Here is a 17,592-nt window from a genome sequence, read left to right on the forward strand (position 1 = left end):
TACATTATAGACAGTAAGAGTGGGATTCATCTGTGCAGATTTAGCATCTGCATGTAGGTGGCTATCTCAGAGCTACTCACTCACTGCTTCCCTCAGAGGCAGTGGAGAGGAGCTGTCATTTCCAGAGGTCAGCTCTCATTTTCAGAGCTCAATCTCACACTAACATGGTAGTCAGAAACTAGTCTGGGTAACTCCAATGGAGAAATCTCTTTTTCTTCCACCAGCTAAAAGGGAGCCTTAACAACTACTCTGTATGTACATGTCCTTGATATGGATGTCTGAAAATGATGAGAATAATTCCTTCCAACTGCCAAGTCCAGGCAATTACTATTTCATAAATCCACTGCAAAAATAACAGATTAACCAATTGTAGTTCCTATGAAATTATTATTTACTTTGTAGTCATTATTTTTGATGTGTGTGAGCAAAACAAATACTTAGAATTTTTTTGATTTGCCTCTTGAAGTTTTTCTGTTGGCCAAGGTGTTGACTGGTAATCCAACAGGTTATTTCTACAATGTAGGATCATGTGGAAGTGTTATCAAATTTGTCTTTTTGATGTGATGGCTTAGGAAAACAGAGAAGAAACAACTCTCTGGTATAAGGGGCTTAAAGAGAAAACAAAAGGCAAATAGGATTTGTTGGGTAAAACCGTGTTCCCTAATGATTCCCTGGGTGTCCAATAAATAATAAAATGGGATTCTGAGGAGAGTTGAGCTTCTGCTGAACCACAGAAAATGCTCTGAGCTGAAGAAGTAAAAAAAAAACCAACCAACATATAGAGCTGTTATCTTCTGAATTTTTGCCATGTGTTTTGTGAATTGTGAGTTTAAATGTATTTAATAATAACCAATGTTTGAAGTCTGGGTAGGATGGAAGAGGTGGCCCCATCACCAATCTGTTCTTCCTTCCATCCGACTCCACCAGGGCCCTTCAGAGTTTAGGAAAAGCAACAGTTCACAGAAGAGCATTTTCTCTGTAGCCTTCATGTCAAGGGTTAAATTCTGCCCTTGATTCCACTTGAAAGCTAAAACAACTTAAATTGTTAGTATGTATCAACTCCTGATGCAATAACAGAATTAATCAAACTGTATTTAGCCCTTCTCTGTCATCTTGTTATTCCACATACCTTAAATTGCCAGGGAACTTTGCAAAGAGAATCATTTTGGTTGCTTTGGAACAGTGTAGTTTTTCTTGGGATTATTCTTTCATCAATGTAATAGTTGAAATTTGGACTTCCTAATCACCATTCTTGAATTCTAGAAAGTTTAATAAAAATGTGAACTTTGAATATAACATACAAAATATAAGGCATATTATCCTCTCAAGTAAGTGAAGGGAATCTGTTGTAACTAGTAAGGGATGTGGATTAATTCTGGATACTTTGGAGATCACAAAGAATATAATTTAGCTTTTTTTTTAAATAAAAATAGGACAATTCTTCTCTCTAAATATGAATATGATTTTATGCATGTAGGCCAAGATTATGATTTTTAAGGGCCTTTGAATAAGTTTTCTCTTAGGAAAAAGAAAATAGTTGATTGCTTGTGTAGAAACTGTTACTGCTGAGGGTGGGTACTGTCAACCTTAACATGAGAATAACATTCTCATTTTCTCAATAAAAAAGCATGATTCAAATAACTGATAATTTATGAATTAGTTTTCTGAATTTGTCATTGAGCCTGCGACTTCACTGAAACCAAAACTGTTCAACATTGTTGCTCCTAAAGGCAAGGGAGAACCTGATCAGTGAAACTGTGTGTGCTGGGCTCTCTCCAGCTGAAATAAATGACAAAACTTCCAGTGACTCCTATGAAAGCAGGGCCAAAACTTCAGCAGAAATAGTCAGATTCAACTCTCATTTTCAGTTACATAAATCTGAAGAATCTCTTCTGAAATAAGTGGGATTGCTGTGATTTAACCCAAAGGAACTGAAAGTATTTTTCTTTAATTCATGGAGGGGGAGAGAGAAAAGGCATTATTGCCTTGTATTGCCTCACCCCTGTGTATCAAGCAAGGCTGCTGTCAAAATCCTTATCTGCTTAAGCTGGAGAGGAAGAGCTGACTTCACCTTTGAAGGATTTGAGCTTTTATTACCTACTGAATTTTCTGTTATCCTTATCCCCTTCCCCACAGCTTAGCAGGTAGATTCCTTAAGAAGGGACAAATTTCTATCTACACTTCTTAAAATTTAACATACCTTGTTCCATCAGTGCACAGTCAGAACTGAGACAACCAGAACACTTTCACTTCAGTCCTTCAGAGCTACCTGGCTGGTTATTTTTAGATTATCAACACTAAATTCAAAACCAAGGTCTGCAACTGAACCATGAAACTGTTCTGGAGGCTTACAAAATTCAAGGTAGTACCTGCAGAAGACTTACTCAACTCTTCTCACCAGTCGCCTGTGCAGTGACAAGCACATAATCTCAGCCAGAGCTGTAGCATTCTTTATGTAGCATGCAGAGTTTATTCCTCTCTGTAAGGTCCACTGTCAGAGTGAAATTTCCATGCCTTGCACAGAATTAATCAGCTTTTCTTCCTTATAAGCATACATACGTACACAGAAGGGGTTTCTTCTCTGAAAATGCAATCAGTGCTTTGGTAACAAAAGATAACATGAGTTTTTCTCCTAAATATGCCTTATAACTAAGAGGTTTTCTTTTGATTACACCTGCCACTGGCTTCTTGAAGACTGGATCTTCATCCTTCTATACACATAGGCCTCTCCTCTCATAATGTCCTTAATCCAAGGGCAGGGATCTGTGCTTTTTGCATGATAGCTTCCAAACAAATGATTTGATGGAGACAGCCACATTAATGGCAAAACACTCTCTGTTCTGCAGAGCTGTGTCTGTTCAGCTGTCAAATCTGTGCCTGTTGAAGAAAAGCGAGGATTTCTGCCTATAACAGCACCTAAGGCATCAGCTCGGACTTCCAACTTCTATATGCATAAAGTCAGACAACATTTCCCCTAAATCCAAAATACACACTCATTTTTTGCCCCTTTGTGATCCACAAGTAGGTATTCAGAGCACCTGACCTGCTGTTGTAACCTTTATGGAGGAAATGTTGATGGCCACCCGAAGGGTGTGACCCACAATGGCGCGAAATACTGAGCCCAAATAAAAATCAATTTGTGGTGTGAGGCTATCAGAAAATATGTATGAACAAATATAAAGAAATGCTGGAGGGAAATCTAGTGATTTTTTTCTCAAATCTTCCCAGGAAAGTGTTGAGATAGGTCAGTATCTTGCAGAATAAATAGTGCAAGAACACACGTTAAACGGCTTCTCCAGTGAAAGAGCCAAAAGCAGATCAGATCAGTTCTGTGAGCAGAAATTAAACTGACATCTATTTGTCTGCAGCTCTCTCAGCTAACATTGAAGGCTTGGAGGTTTTGTGTATGAAGCACTCACCCAAAATGCAAATGCAAAGATACCAAAAAACTTGTGGTTCACAAGTGCAGATGGGAGCCGTCCACAGGTGCAGATTAATATGAACCCTCCTCATTCCTTCACATGCATGGGCACACACGGAGAGGGAACACATCCAGGCTCTGCAGAGCCACACATCCTTCCAATGGGCACATGAGACTGCTACAGGAGCACTTATTACAGAAATTTGGCAGCAGGAGTCTTTTCTGATAGAATGTTATCCAGGCTGCATTTCCCTGGGAGGAGGTGCTACATAGCGTGGAGGTTCTTCTCCCAACAGGCAGAATCTAAGGGATTATCTTCCTGAATCATTAAGGGGACACAACGGATCCTATTAAGGCTCAGGTATTGGCTATTAATGGGTTACAACTCAGGCTAGGAAAGGGAGACCACTTAATTTTTAGAAGAAGGGCCCAAGCAGTAGCTAATAGAAGGCCGGTATCCCTTGAGAAGGTCATTTTCACTGTATCAGCAGCCTGCCTCCCCTTACTATTTTTTGTCTACACACAGCGAAATGTTCCTACCTCACAGTGACACTCATATTTTTTATCCAGCACAAGCATAGCTTATTGTTTCAAAATGACATCTTTTCCTTCTTGCTATAGAAGTGCTTTTTTATTTTATTTTGGAAATGTTCATCACTGAACTGATTTAAGAGAGAAGGAAATGCAGAATATTGCACTCACCTCTCCAGCACCAGGCAGGCAGCTTCCACCTCCTCAATCCATCAGTACAAACGCTCGCATCCACTGACGCCTCTCCTCTGCTTTGGCCCTTTTTCACATCAGCATCTGTGATTTGCCGAGCAGACACACCACGACTGCAGGGACTAGCCCCACAGCCCCAGCAGGAGCAGGAACCTGCCCTTTCCCATCTTCTCCCTGGAAAACACAACCGTAAAAACCCGGGCTGTTCTAGAGGCTGCCGTGGGAGCACTTGTCCGGCGGCCCCCCGCGGGAGACAGGGAGGTGCTGCTCGCTCTCGCCGGGGAGCCGGGCAGGGGGAGCGCGGGGCTGGCGCTGGAGGAGGAGCCGGAGCCGCCTGCCCGTTTCCACGCCAACGGCGGGGGTACCGCGGGCGGGGCGGCGGCGCGGCCGGCGGGCGGCTCCGCTCCGCCTCCGGCTCCGGCTCCGGCTCCCGCCCGGGGGGCGGCCGGGCCCGCAGCCCCCGCAGCGCAGCCCCCGCCCCGGCGCGGCGCAGAAGGAGCTGGGTGGTGGCGAGGGGTTTGCGCCTCTTCCCCGGCTCGCTCGCTCCGCTGCACTCGCGCGTTACATAAGGTGCGGTACAGACGTGCCGCGGGCTCTGCCTCTGCACAACCGCATCCGCACCCGCGGCTCCGTCCATGTTCGCTGCAGCGCAGCAGTGCCCGGCTCGGGCAGCGGCAGCGCTTCCAGGGTTCATTTCACAATGCGCGTTTTAGTGCCAACCGGTCACATACGTGTTGGAAGATACGGTCAAGGGTAAAGGGAGAAAAAACAGTTTCTTTAGTTACACGGAATTTATCTACTGTTTGCTTTCCGCTTCTACCGTCACTCAGCTGCTCTCAGTACTGGGCGTATATTTTTTTTTTTATTTTCCCCTTCTGCCTTTTGCATTTGTGTATGTGTAATTTACTACAGCTTTTTTTTAATTACCGATGAGTATCATTTTCTTTTTATCTCATTAATGGATTTACCCAATTCATATTTTACATTTTTCCTAGTGTCTTTTTCCTTTTGGCTACAATACTAGTTGCATTGTTGAATCTGCAGCCCTGATCAAGTAGCTGATTTCTCCCTACACTGCTAATTTCATAAGCTTGATTTGTAACTGATACACTTCTGCTGGAGATAGCAACAGAGACTCTCACACACAGACAGGATGCAGGCATTTTTTCCCACAATAAGGCTCACATAATACAAAGCAGAAAACATCTGATTCCTGTAAATGATATCACTTCCAGTACTGATATTATCAGCAGAGCTGTAGGATTGATGAATTATAATAATGAAATAATTCCATGTAAAAATCAGTATACCATATTGAGAGAATTTTCCTATAATAAGGAATCTTAGGTGTCATTCACATTAGAAGAGTACATCTAGACTGGCAAATTTGTTCTAGTAAAATTTGTTAGAAAACAAATGTCATATATATAACTTGCATTGTTCTCCCAGCAAAACAAGAATATTCAAATAATAATTTTGACCTGCTTTAATAAAAATATTCTTCAGTCTTATTTTGAAATTTTAGCTTTCGATATACATGCACAGACCTCTCAGTGCATTTATAAGATCAGATAGTGGTCAATTAAAAACTTTTAAGTGTTTTGGTTTTCATATGTACTCTTTACTTGCAAATGCATAAATCCTTGATATAGTTATGTTGGCAAAGGAATAGAATAAAAAGTATCTGTGGTAACTGAGTAGTCTAGATAATAGGATAAAAGAACAATAACAAGGTGTACAGGTTTAATCTGCAACTCCATAAAGAACAAGTAGTTACTATAGAAACTGTCACATTACGTGTATCTTTAGCATAGTACTTGATATGTGAGAAAAGGCATCTTCCACACCCTAACCAACTGTGGCAGAAATAAAGCACCAGCCACCATCACCCTGGCTAGGCTGATCATCGTTCACATGCTGTCTACAGAGAGAGCAGCTTTAGGCATTTTCCATTGCTAGAACAGAACACCTGCTTTCCTCCAGCTTGGAGGGAGGCACCAGAGCATAGATCAGATGCTGGCAGTGAAGGAATTACAGACATGCAGTACCTGAGTGATGGGACAGGTTTGAGAAGTTTAGGAGCTATTATTTCAACACTATCATATGGAAGCTTGCTGTTGATTAATGGCAGAGTTAAAAACCAACTTGTCTGAAAAATGTCTCAGGAGATATGTCTAAGTTTTCTTCAGTTTTACCTCGTTCTGCATCCAGAAATTCTCAATTAGGGCCTTTCAGCAGGTATTGATTGCATTACATGTAGCTAAGGTCCCACAGGAATTTAAAGAGAAATAAGTCTCCAAATAGCCTGGACAGGTGATTAAATGCCAAAGTCAAACAGCACAGAAATCCAGGTCCTTAGCCCAGGACTCCAAATGTTGTGCTCTGTAAATAGACTGAATGCACAGAAATAACTATAGAAATGAATAGTTTGTGTGGAAATACAAAGAGTCATTTTAGGGACCTGTGCAATCTGACTGGATTTCCATTTCCTCTTCCATGTCACCATTTTTGCCCCAGCAGAGCAGGCTTGAGTTTGGAGGGAGCAGTGTGTGACTGCTGAGGTGCAGCATCCCCGACACGAGCTCCTGGGCTCATTGGCTGCACAAGTTCCACTCCACTTGCCAGTGCTATTCATTAACCAAAGCCAAAGCCCTGCCTGTTTACTGCTGCTTTCTGCTGGATCAATCAAAATAGATGCATTCATACATGTTTATTTTGAAGACAATAGTGCTAAAAGAAAAACGTGCTCTTAAGTGGAAAATCCCATAGGGATTTTTCTAATCAATTACCCTTTATTATACCATGACAACATGAAAATATTTACATGCACACATGCAATGTTCTTGGTGAATGTACATCTCCAAATGATAGAGGGTAAATTGAGAGGCCACATCTGGTCTCTAATAAAAATATAATAGAAGACATTTTGTGTTTCATTCAATCTTCTACCAAACACTCTCTTTTTAACAAGCAATTGTAGATCTGGGTTAGATATTTATAGACAGGTCTGTGATTCTCTCAGCATGAAGAACTGAACAGAACATTTAAAGAAGAATAAAAGGGCTGTATTTTTATTTTTAACCATTTTTCTCACGTGGAAGAGTTTAAAATAGCATCATGTACAGATGATTGGGATCTGATATTTGTATCTATCTGAGATATTGTTGCTTTGTATCAGTGACTGTGACATGGTGGGGAAAAATCATGAATGCACCTTCTATCAGGTGGTATCAGCCTGACCTCATTTGGCTTCATCACTGAGGATGAAAATTCACTTTCTACCAGGATTTCACCCTTTTATCTTCTCTCACCCTTCAGGTAACTGAGGGTTTTGCTTAATATCAGCAGTTTCTCTTCCTATGAGAGCAAATCATGAGACATTTGAGAATGTGAACCCAGACAATGCATTACATCTAACATCACAATCAACTAAAAAAGAACTTCTTTAAAAAGAAAACAACAACCAAACCCTACAAATGTTGAGTGCTTTCCATCCCTCCCTTCACAGTTCTGTTGTGTACCTACTGTGTGTGCAGCTCATTGTTTCAGCTGCTGCATCAGCAGTTGCAACTGAAGCCAAGTTGAGAAAAACAAACATTAAATCCAGCAGCTGGAGGAGAGCTGCTCTCCCAGAGCCCTGGAAAATACCTTGGCTTTCTTCTACAGGAAGCTTTCCACAGCAGTCCTTGCTTATCCCAAGCTTTGGGTGGATCCATGCACTCCTATTCCTTCAGAGCCTCCATGGGAAGAAAGCTACAGTGATACTGTGAAACAAGATAAAGGAACATGGTTCTTCGTCAAGAGCCTGTTCTTCAAGACTGCATTATTATTTTATTTAAAAAGAAAGGTTACTTAAAGTATTCTTTGCTCATTTTTGACTATTAAGGGGAAAGAAATGGAGTAAAAACCAAAACAAAACCCCTGAAACATTAACCCAAATTGGGGATCACTTAGTAAAGTATGCAACAAAGGATCTGTGAAGGTGGAACAGAACAAATCACTTGAGATCAAAATACAGAAATCTTTGGGAATGACACCAGGAGATGCAATTAAAGTGCCAGGAATTTTTTGAAACCAAAGCTTTTGAAACAAATTGTACCAGCATCAGATCTTCTGTTAAAGTGGTCAGAGCAACAGGTTGTTGGTTATTCTTAGGGTACCCTCTTCCCTCCTGCAATCTTCCTGGTTGGGGGTTTTGCACTTCATAAGAATGATTAAATATTCACTGAAGAGTGGCTTGAAAGTAGGTCTCTCCCACTTGAGGACATCAGTAGGCATTTAATGGGGGTTTAAATTTTTTTATAATAAACAAACAAAAAGAAATCTATTGATTTCAAATATATTTAGTTTTGCCACTTATGTTCTTACCAGATGAAGAAGTACCAAAGTGGGCCCTCAAAAGGATTATATATAATTTAATAGATACTTAGAAAAAAATGTTCTAATTGGACTTCACATTTTCTTGCATCCTTTAAGCATGATAATTCCACTGCATGTAAGAACCACAAGATATAACTACAATTTCATCAGGCACTGTTATTTATCTGTTCTATGACCTCCTTGTGTCTGATACACAGAAATTATTTGGCAGTTAAAAAAAATTAAAATGGGGACAATTTTTTTTTGAGGACACAAAGGTAATTCTGGGAAGCTATGGAAGAAGAGCTGGGAACATCCAGGTAGCTTTACTATGGGGGCTTCAAATGCCAGTCCAGTTCTTAAAAACTTGTAATATTGCAGTCAGGACTAAGAAATTGGTTTAGACAATTGTCCACTTATTCAATGTCAGGCCCACAGGTGGCTTTGCATCCACATAAACTCTGAGAGCTTCCCATCTGTACCAGCCCACTTATAGGAAGTACAAACTCGACACAAAGTGTGTTCTCTGGTTCTGTTTAACAGTTTTGAGTCCTCTGTATATAATGTTCTAATAGATAAGCACAGAAGTGGTACTGTTGAAGTGCCTATGCTTAATCTGGCATGTTTACAGAAGCTAGACCTAATATTTTGGTTCAGGTTAAGTAACAGCTTCATTTTGCTGTTGTGCCCAGCATTTACTGGGGAGGTATTTTAAAAAACAAATCATCCTCAAAGCAGCCCACACCTCGGCAGGCTTATATTCAATTATGGGTTTTGAATTTTTCACTGCTTGAAATAAAATATAGGCTAGAAGACACTGGAAAGCACTGTTGTAGAGCTTCAGTCTGAACAGAATGCAATTGTCATGGAGTACAGAAAGCAGTTTTCCTTAAGAACATGGCTTCCCATGGAAAACATGGACTCTGCAGGTCTGAGTGGAGAGGGGAGGCTCAATCTGCCCCTCCACCCAGCTCCACTCATGTCGTGCAGCCATCTGGGCCTGTGGTTCCAATCAAGATCTGTTTCTTCTGCTCTCATTTCAAACAAAATTGCCAAGCCAGAGCAACTGGAGCAGAAAGGGTTTCACCCACCTGTAGTACTGTACTCTTCTTTTCAGGAGGTTTTATCAGTTCTCACCAGTCAGTTGTGCTCACTTGGCATCAGTGGAAGCAGTGTGAACTGTAGGATAAAATTGTCTTCCTGCAGCTTTGCCAGCAGGCCTGACCAGCAAATACAAGCAGTGGATTTGTCAGCACTACAATTTCTCCAGTTCCACCTTCTTTGAAATTTCTATCAGGAATTTTTTGAAGTAACATAATATATCATATAACACATAACACATATCTCCTGCCCTTCTAACAATACATAAAATGCAAAAAAGAAGTGGTTACACAATGAGACTGAATTCATGTTCCCATTAATTTCTTCCTGTTTTCTTCTACCATTATTTGCAGTCTTTCAGTCTGTTCAGTTTTCAGTCTGTGCAATGATTCATATCTTCAAAGCAGGTTTATGTTAATTTTCAGGACAAAATTCTTCAGAATCTGACACATAATTAATTCTAGATATTTGGTTGCTTTAAGCCTCTCCTTTTTAATGTTTGACAGTAGTATCATCAAATCTCTATAGGAAACATTCTCATTCATTTACCTCTGTTTCTGATGGATTGCCATTGAATTGTACTATGGAAGTTCAGAGAATACTTTCACCACCTCAATGACACATTTCTCCTAAGGAACAAAATTGGAAAATGTGTTCTTTAATGCCTGAGCATGTGTGGGGTTAATTCACTGGTTACAGAAGGTGAACCTTAAAGATAACCAAGATGTTCTAATGGTCACTTGGCTGTGTAATGACATTTTGTAATGCAGAATTCCAGTTGCAGAGATACAACTTCCAGGTATAGAAATTTAAGATAGTTGAGAAAACTGTTTCTTGAACTTGATTCATTTTGCTTTAATTATTTGGCACTCTGCCCTGAAAGAGGAAAGGTTTCTTTTTCTTTCAACCTATTTTCTCAGCAGAACTTCTGAAAACTTGCAATTGTGCATTGCTCTCGCATTAGGGGCTTGTAGAACAGTTAGGCTTAAAAGTTTTAAACTCTTTTTATTAGTGAAAAATGGCTCTGAATTGTTTCTCAGCTGTTCAACTGACTTGAACAAAAAAACCTGAAACAAATGTTTTCCTCCCTCCTCCCCAGCCAGGCAGACAATAATCTCTGGAGGAAATGAGCTCTCACACATCTTTATAAACCTCTGTGACAAGGCAGACCTTTCTCCACAGGAATCTCTAAAAATTGCCACAATGGAAGTAATAACCATATGAATGTTTGTCAACCTGATAATGTCATGTTCACCTTGCAGCATCAATTTTTCTGTGACTGAAACTTGCTACAAGAACTGGAAACCCTTGATGTACGTGCTTGGTATAAAGTACAAAAATCCAAGATTTAAGTCAGTTTTGTGGATGTGCCAGTCCAGGTTCTCTTCAGAATGATTTCTGTCAGGCACAGTAAATCCAGTGCCTTCTGTGAATGCTGTGGATCACAGTGGGTACTGGTGCAAGCTGAAATTCAAGAGGTTCTTATGGTTAAAGGCTGCACTGCTCCCTCTTAGTCTCATCTTAGAGCTGCACGTGTCCATCACTGAGCAGCAGAAAACAAGGACAAATTCTGACTTGCAAAATCTGAAATGGGATAGCCTCAGTGGCTGGGGCTCAGCTTTTTGGGAGCAGTTATCTTAAGGCTTTCATTTTCTCTCCAATTATTGATCTGAGGACTTTGGCACAAGTAGCGCACATGTCAGATTGTTTTCCTTCCTCCATGTATTTTGGCAAAGTCTTCCCTGTAGAGGAAATTAATAAATTTCAGGGTGACATTTCCTTCTTCATCTAAAAGAGCAAGGAAAAAACCTCCAATCCTCTGGGTGAATTTTTACAAAGTTTTTCTTTGATTTTTATTGTTTTTAGAAAATGATACAAATATTTTGTCAGAGAAATAAAATCCAAGCAATTTCCCAATTTGTGTGATCATTCTGCATGGAAGATCAGTGACATGCATGCTGTGTGTACATTCACACATTTGGGTACACAGGATGACTGTGAGGGTGTCTATGGATGAAGTTACAAATTTAGAAAACTTAGAGAAATTTACTTTAGAGGGAGCTACAAGCACCCGCAGTTCCAAAGGGCTAAATTAAACCTCTATAAAAGATAGCACAGCTTACCCTGAAACTTACAGGCAGACTGTCAACAACTTGAGCTAGGAAAAAAATTATTCCACCATTTTGATTGTTTGCTTTCTTGTATATGATAACAAGTCAATATAGTTTCAGTAAAAGAAGGAAAAGTTGCTTTCTTTGGGGAGACTGCCTTCAGATTGCCCATGAATGAGCAGCAATCCAGGGCTGCTGGATTATGCACTGTCAAACAGAGAACACATTTCATTATTTCCATCTTTGTTTTGGGGGATTTCCCACTGGAGGATCTGACACTGCCCTCAGTCAGAATGAGGGGTCTGGTCTTGGTCAGTCATTGATCTTGGGCTGTAGTTAATTCTTGTACAAAAACAGAAGCCAGGGTTTATTGCTCATGTTGGATAATTTCTATGTGAAACACAAGTCTATTCTATCTAATTCATTCTCAGAGTTTTTAGAGATATGATAGAATACATTCTGTAGACTAAACTTTTTAATTGTTTAGATATTATTCCTCTTTTCATTGGCCATGAATTATTTAAATAATTAAACCCACTCCTTTCAAACAGGTGGTCACAGGCAGTCTTAATTACTATCAAAATGACAATTTTTTTAAAGTAACCTTTTTCTTGGATTTCTAAATTATACCAGAGGAGCTAATGCAGATATATCAGATGTAGTTTCCATGTTAATTTTTTTCAGTGGTACTTTGATATTACAATTGCAACACTCCAAACAAAGTTTCTAAAAACAAAACCAAGATATGCAGAAATCTCTTTCATTCTTTACTGAGGCTTAGGAACCTCTTGTTTATCAGACCAATCTTTCCTGTTCCTTGTTAATGCTGGAAACATTTTGGGTTTTTAAATCATCCCCAGAGGCAGCCACATTATGTGCTCCTGCAGGGTACTACTGACTTTTTAATATTTTTATAACCTTAATTTCTGTCATATCTTTTATTCAGACAGCATACCAAAATCCTGAGTATTGGAAAAATTCTCAGTGGCTTCAAAAGCAGATCACATAATGCTTTTATAAAGCTTATAAAGTTTTATAATGCTCTTGTATTTTTAATGAAGATCTGGCAGACGCTACTGTTGAGGTTGTGATTTTGTACCTGCTGAATCCCCAGGGCTCTCATAAGACAAATGCCTCCAGCCAGTGCCTCCATTTGAAATTATTTGATACAGAATTGTTTACTATTTCTAGTCTGATCCAATCTCTGCAGTGTTTTCCTCAGTTCTCTTAATCTCCCAGTAGTTCTTCAGTTCATGTAAAGAGAGACTTCCCACCCCTCAGTCCTTGCAGATAAGAGGTGGCCTCTGTCTCTGGGCACAGGCATCCTTTGGGACTCTGCTGTTTGTTCCTGTTAAATTGTCATGGAGAGACAGAGAACTATTCGTGCAAAGAAGAGCAAAATATTCTGATTTTCAAAGAGCCCAAGAGAATTATCCTCTTCAGGTGAGAATTATCCTCTTCAGTAGCAGTCTTGGTGAAGCTGGTGGGTTCTAGCAGGTGAGCTGTAGTTCACTGAGTGTGGTCTGCCTCCTGCTCCAAGCTCACCAGAACAATCAGCCCAGGTTTAGAGCATTTCCAGTATTATATTCAATTTGCTCCCTGACACAGCCATAATGCTGGGAGCACTGAGAACCAAAATGCTGAATCTTAGCATTAAATAAGCTACTACAAGGTTCATAAACTGTGCTCTTGTGACAGGTGACTCAGAGATTTTCCCAGAATAAATTATATTTTTTCCATTTAAACAGTAGTGAGCAAAGAGTCATTAAGGAAGGTGTGCAGGGGCAGCATCCCTTGTGCTCAGCTGTCACTCCAAGTGTCACTCTTGGCACCAAGGAGGCATCACCCAGCACTGTTGGCCAGTGTCTGTCACGTATGGGGGCACTCACAGGGGTAACAAACCCTTTCTTCCCTCTGAAATGCTGATTTACTATGCAGGGCAAGCAGGAGAGCTGCTGCTCTGGGAGTTCAGGCAGGATCCAGTGGCTCCTCAGCCAGTGGCTCCCCCAGGGCAGTGCCAGCTCCCCAGGGCTGTGCCAGCTCCCCCAGGGCAGTGCCAGCTCCCCAGGGCTGTGCCAGCTCCCCCAGGGCAGTGCCAGCTCCCCCAGGGCAGTGCCAGCTCCCCAGGGCAGTGCCAGCTCCCCCAGGGCAGTGCCAGCTCCCCCAGGGCTGTGCCAGCTCCCCAGGGCTGTGCCAGCTCCCCAGGGCTGTGCCAGCTGCCTGTGGTGCCAGGCAGCAGATTCCCTTCCCATGCCTCTGCTTTGCTTTCCCTCTGTGCCCCTTCCTAAGCACAATTCCTTTGCTGAGCATGTCAAATATTTGTGTGACCATGGCAGGGACACGTCCAAGGTGCCAACAGAGATTCATTTTCCAGAGAATCTGTGTTTCCATATTATCTTTCTGTGTTCTATTATACCAATCATCACTTTGTGGCCATGCATGAGGCACATGCTTCAGACCAGACCACTTTGAGTTGAAAACCAACATTTTCAAGGAAAAGGATTTGCAATGTGATTTGATTTATGTAATTAAAAATCAAAACAAAACACCATTCTTATGTACTGTAAATAACTCCTTCATCTTCTACTAAATTTAACTTGTTTACATGCCCTGCAGCCATACTGAAAGAACAGAATAAATGGCAACTCCTCTTTGGGCCTATTTGAAAAAAAAATCAGGAAATGGAGGATGAGAGTGGCCAGACAGTTATGAGAAGGAAGAGATGAGTGCTCAGATAAAAAGCAGCCCAAGGGAAGATTACAAGTTCTCAGAAAAACAGATCAATAATGACGTTAACTATGCAGCTGCAAATGCAACTATTTGCATTTTGAAAACATTTTTCCCAACTACTTCACTGGGCCCAGGGTATCTAGAACACTCTCTGCAATAGACAAATCCCTTTTGAAAGGGCAGTATTTTAATGAAAAAGTCAATATCCTGAGTATGCCACTGTATTTTTCAGTATAGAACTACTCAAAACCCCAGCTTACCTTCCCCTCCAATGGCTCACCCACTAAGATCCAAGGATCTGAGACCTCTCCCCTTTACAAGTGACTCCCAGACAATTTGCCACTGATTTTGTCTCCTCCCTTTTCCCTCCCTAGACCTTTCAACCTGTGGTTCCCCTGGGAAAATCATGACGAATTTCCACGTGGAAATTTCAGTCTCAGCGTTAGGTAGTCTCTTTTTGTTGCTGTTGATGGCCTTTCCTCTCCACCCTCTTTCTCTTCACCACACTGAGACTTTTGACAAGGTCAAACAATTCATCTTTATTTCTATATTTGTATCTGGGAAGCTGCCTCTCATAGCATGGCAGCATTTGAGCTCAGACAGCTTGACAAAAACAATAGACAAGAAAGCTCCTGGTACAGAGACTCAGCCTGGTAAAACAAAATCAATTTTAAAAAAACATTAGAACATCCCAAGTGTTCAGACAAAATGAGACCAGTAGCCCCAGAATAAACACTGGTTAATGGCTGTACAGAATCAAAGCTGTTCTCGACAACACTGTACCTCATCTCAGCAGCTTATGGACACAAAGTGACTTCCTGGGGTTTCACACCCAGGACTGCAGCGCTACACTAAGGCCAGCACCAAAAGAAGACATGAAGTGCAATGAATGAGGGATGACTGAGGCAAAGAAAGTCAATAAACATTAACTGGAAGGAATAAAGCCAAGGGCACATGAAAGCAGCTCTGGCTGCATGAATGTATTGGTGGAATACATTAAAGATAATTGAAACACCCAGACAAAAAAAGTGAAACATGAATGCTGTTTATACTTCCTGCCTGCATGATGATGAAGTGATCAAGAGAATTGAGAGAACTTAGCAAGGAAGTCCTGAAAAAGAGGGAATTGCAGTAAAGTGAAAATGAAACTTAACGTGATGGGTTAAAAAATGGCTAGGAAGTATTTGAGAGCAAGCACCCAAACCAGGAAAGAGCCAAGTACATCTCCCAGCACAGGGCAGGCAGAGGGAATGCTACAGCAGCAGTTGTTACAGACAGGTGGGAAGTTAAGGTCAATCAAGCAGTGCTTTCTCTGGGCTCAAAGCAGAGTGTGTCTGCCCTGTGCAGAAAGGCTTTGCTTATGGGCTGTCCCAGGGATCCACGTCAGTCAAAGCTACACACAGGTGTTGTGACAGGCAGTGTGAGCCTAAGGCTGTCACATCTGATTTACTGCTCTTCCTCTGGAACTGTACCTCCCAAACTGACATTCTGTACTGATTTCCACACAGAATTTAGAAGTTCCTGTGACTGTGGTGGTGACTCTGAGCAGTCTGGGGATCCCAATTCCATGCACTCAGGCCATACAGTTTGTTTTCATGAAAAACTTTGGGAGGAGTTTAAAAAGTTGCATTTGAAAAATCCTGTATTTCACAGGCCATTTCAAAAGACTGTTGGGAAGTGTGGCTAAAGGAATTCTGGATATGATTTAACTGCTTTAGTCTGCTTCCTTGGGAGCAGTTCACTAGTGAGCTCCCTACTGCCTGGCATTCCATAAGGCACAGAGAATTCCCAGACATATTCCTGCTGCTGTCTGACCTGCCAAAACCCTTCTATACCTACAATGTGCAATCCAAACCCCAGGGATCCTTGTCAAGAGGGTTGGTGCTGGTCAGGGATGATGGGGCTCCATCCCAGGGACCTTCCAGCAGAGCAATAGTACAGGTGTCCTTTATCACATCCTCCTGCAGGAACAGTAGAAACGGGCTGGAGTTACTCTTTGAGAAATTTCCTTTTTTCCTCCAGGGAACAATATAGGGTTGGTTGGGTTTGTTTCACAGTGAAAGCAGCTACTCCCTTGTAGTGACACACAGAGGCACAGCTTCAAAGAGCATTATTTCACTTTCCTTTCCTGCTTTGCCTTTCTGGCACAAAGAGAAATCCTTGTTTGGAAAATGCTGTTAGCCTTCAATGTAAATTGTCTTGGAACTGGTTTTCCTAATTTATTTGAATTCTCACAGAAACTGACCTCCAAATGTAGCACAGGTAGCAAAGCTGTAATATCACCCCAAGGCATTTCTTGGCTTTGGCATTGTCATGTGGATCCTGATAAGTCAGTACCATAAGAAGCTATTCAGTATTAGCAAAGGCTCAGAAATATGTGCAACAGAATAACCTCTAGATTAGAATCCTGTTTTTCACCCGCTTATCAAGGTGAGGGATTTTTCTTATGCACTACCAAGGGTCATGAAAATGTCTTTCCTACTTGTGTCTGCTGTGAAGATCCATTTGAAAATACCTTGATGACTCTTATCCACAAAACTTCCTTATCTAACCATATATGAATCACTTTGAAAGGAGCCACATTTCTCATAGCAACCAAAGAATCAGTCTTAGCAACAAGACAAGCTGGAGAATTTTGTTTTCACATAGTTACTCGTGGACAGTACATTCTGCTTTCCCCTGGCATTGCTGTTGAGTGTTGACTTAGTAAAGGGTGAGAAATGGTACAAATCAGACTCTTGCTCATAGCAAAGACATCACTTGCTGAGCAAGTTATGATCTCTCTACCTTTGATGTTATATTTTAGGAGCCAGTGCAAGAGTACTGACTGCTGGAAAGTTCAGAATTTAAATTTTTGCCTTGACAGAACTACTACAAAGAAATGTGTGAGGAAGCTGACAGTTCCCAAAATCCTGACTTCCCCCCACCAGAAACCACCATGAGAATAAAAGAACGAGCTCTAAAGGCCAACATCTCTGTCTCTCTTGGCATCTGTTCATGTTGAGAACTGTTAGAAAGATTGCATAGAAGGTGGCTTTGTAATGTATATATATTTCCTATATTTCCCTTGCAATGATAATTTTGGGAGAAATATCACAGAGAAACTGGGAACATTGAAGCAATTGTCTTGTTGGTTATTACCTGGTA

The 17,592-nt window shown here is 41.1% G+C and overlaps 2 protein-coding genes across 2 annotated transcripts in view; one reads left to right on the plus strand and one right to left on the minus strand.

The window, feature by feature from the left end:
* Positions 1–4,463, minus strand: part of GNAZ (G protein subunit alpha z) — a 51,410-nt gene extending 46,947 nt beyond the window's left edge. The window contains exon 1 of the mRNA XM_066562526.1: positions 4,124–4,463. The gene's annotated coding sequence lies outside the window, so the exon portion shown is untranslated. The remainder of the gene's footprint in view (positions 1–4,123) is intronic.
* RSPH14 (radial spoke head 14 homolog) overlaps positions 1–17,592 on the plus strand; it is a 74,550-nt gene that overhangs the window by 53,065 nt on the left and 3,893 nt on the right. The gene's annotated exons all lie outside the window — the stretch shown is intronic.

The sequence above is a fragment of the Molothrus aeneus genome, chromosome 18 (assembly GCF_037042795.1).
Source record: "Molothrus aeneus isolate 106 chromosome 18, BPBGC_Maene_1.0, whole genome shotgun sequence".
NCBI lineage: Eukaryota > Metazoa > Chordata > Aves > Passeriformes > Icteridae > Molothrus > Molothrus aeneus.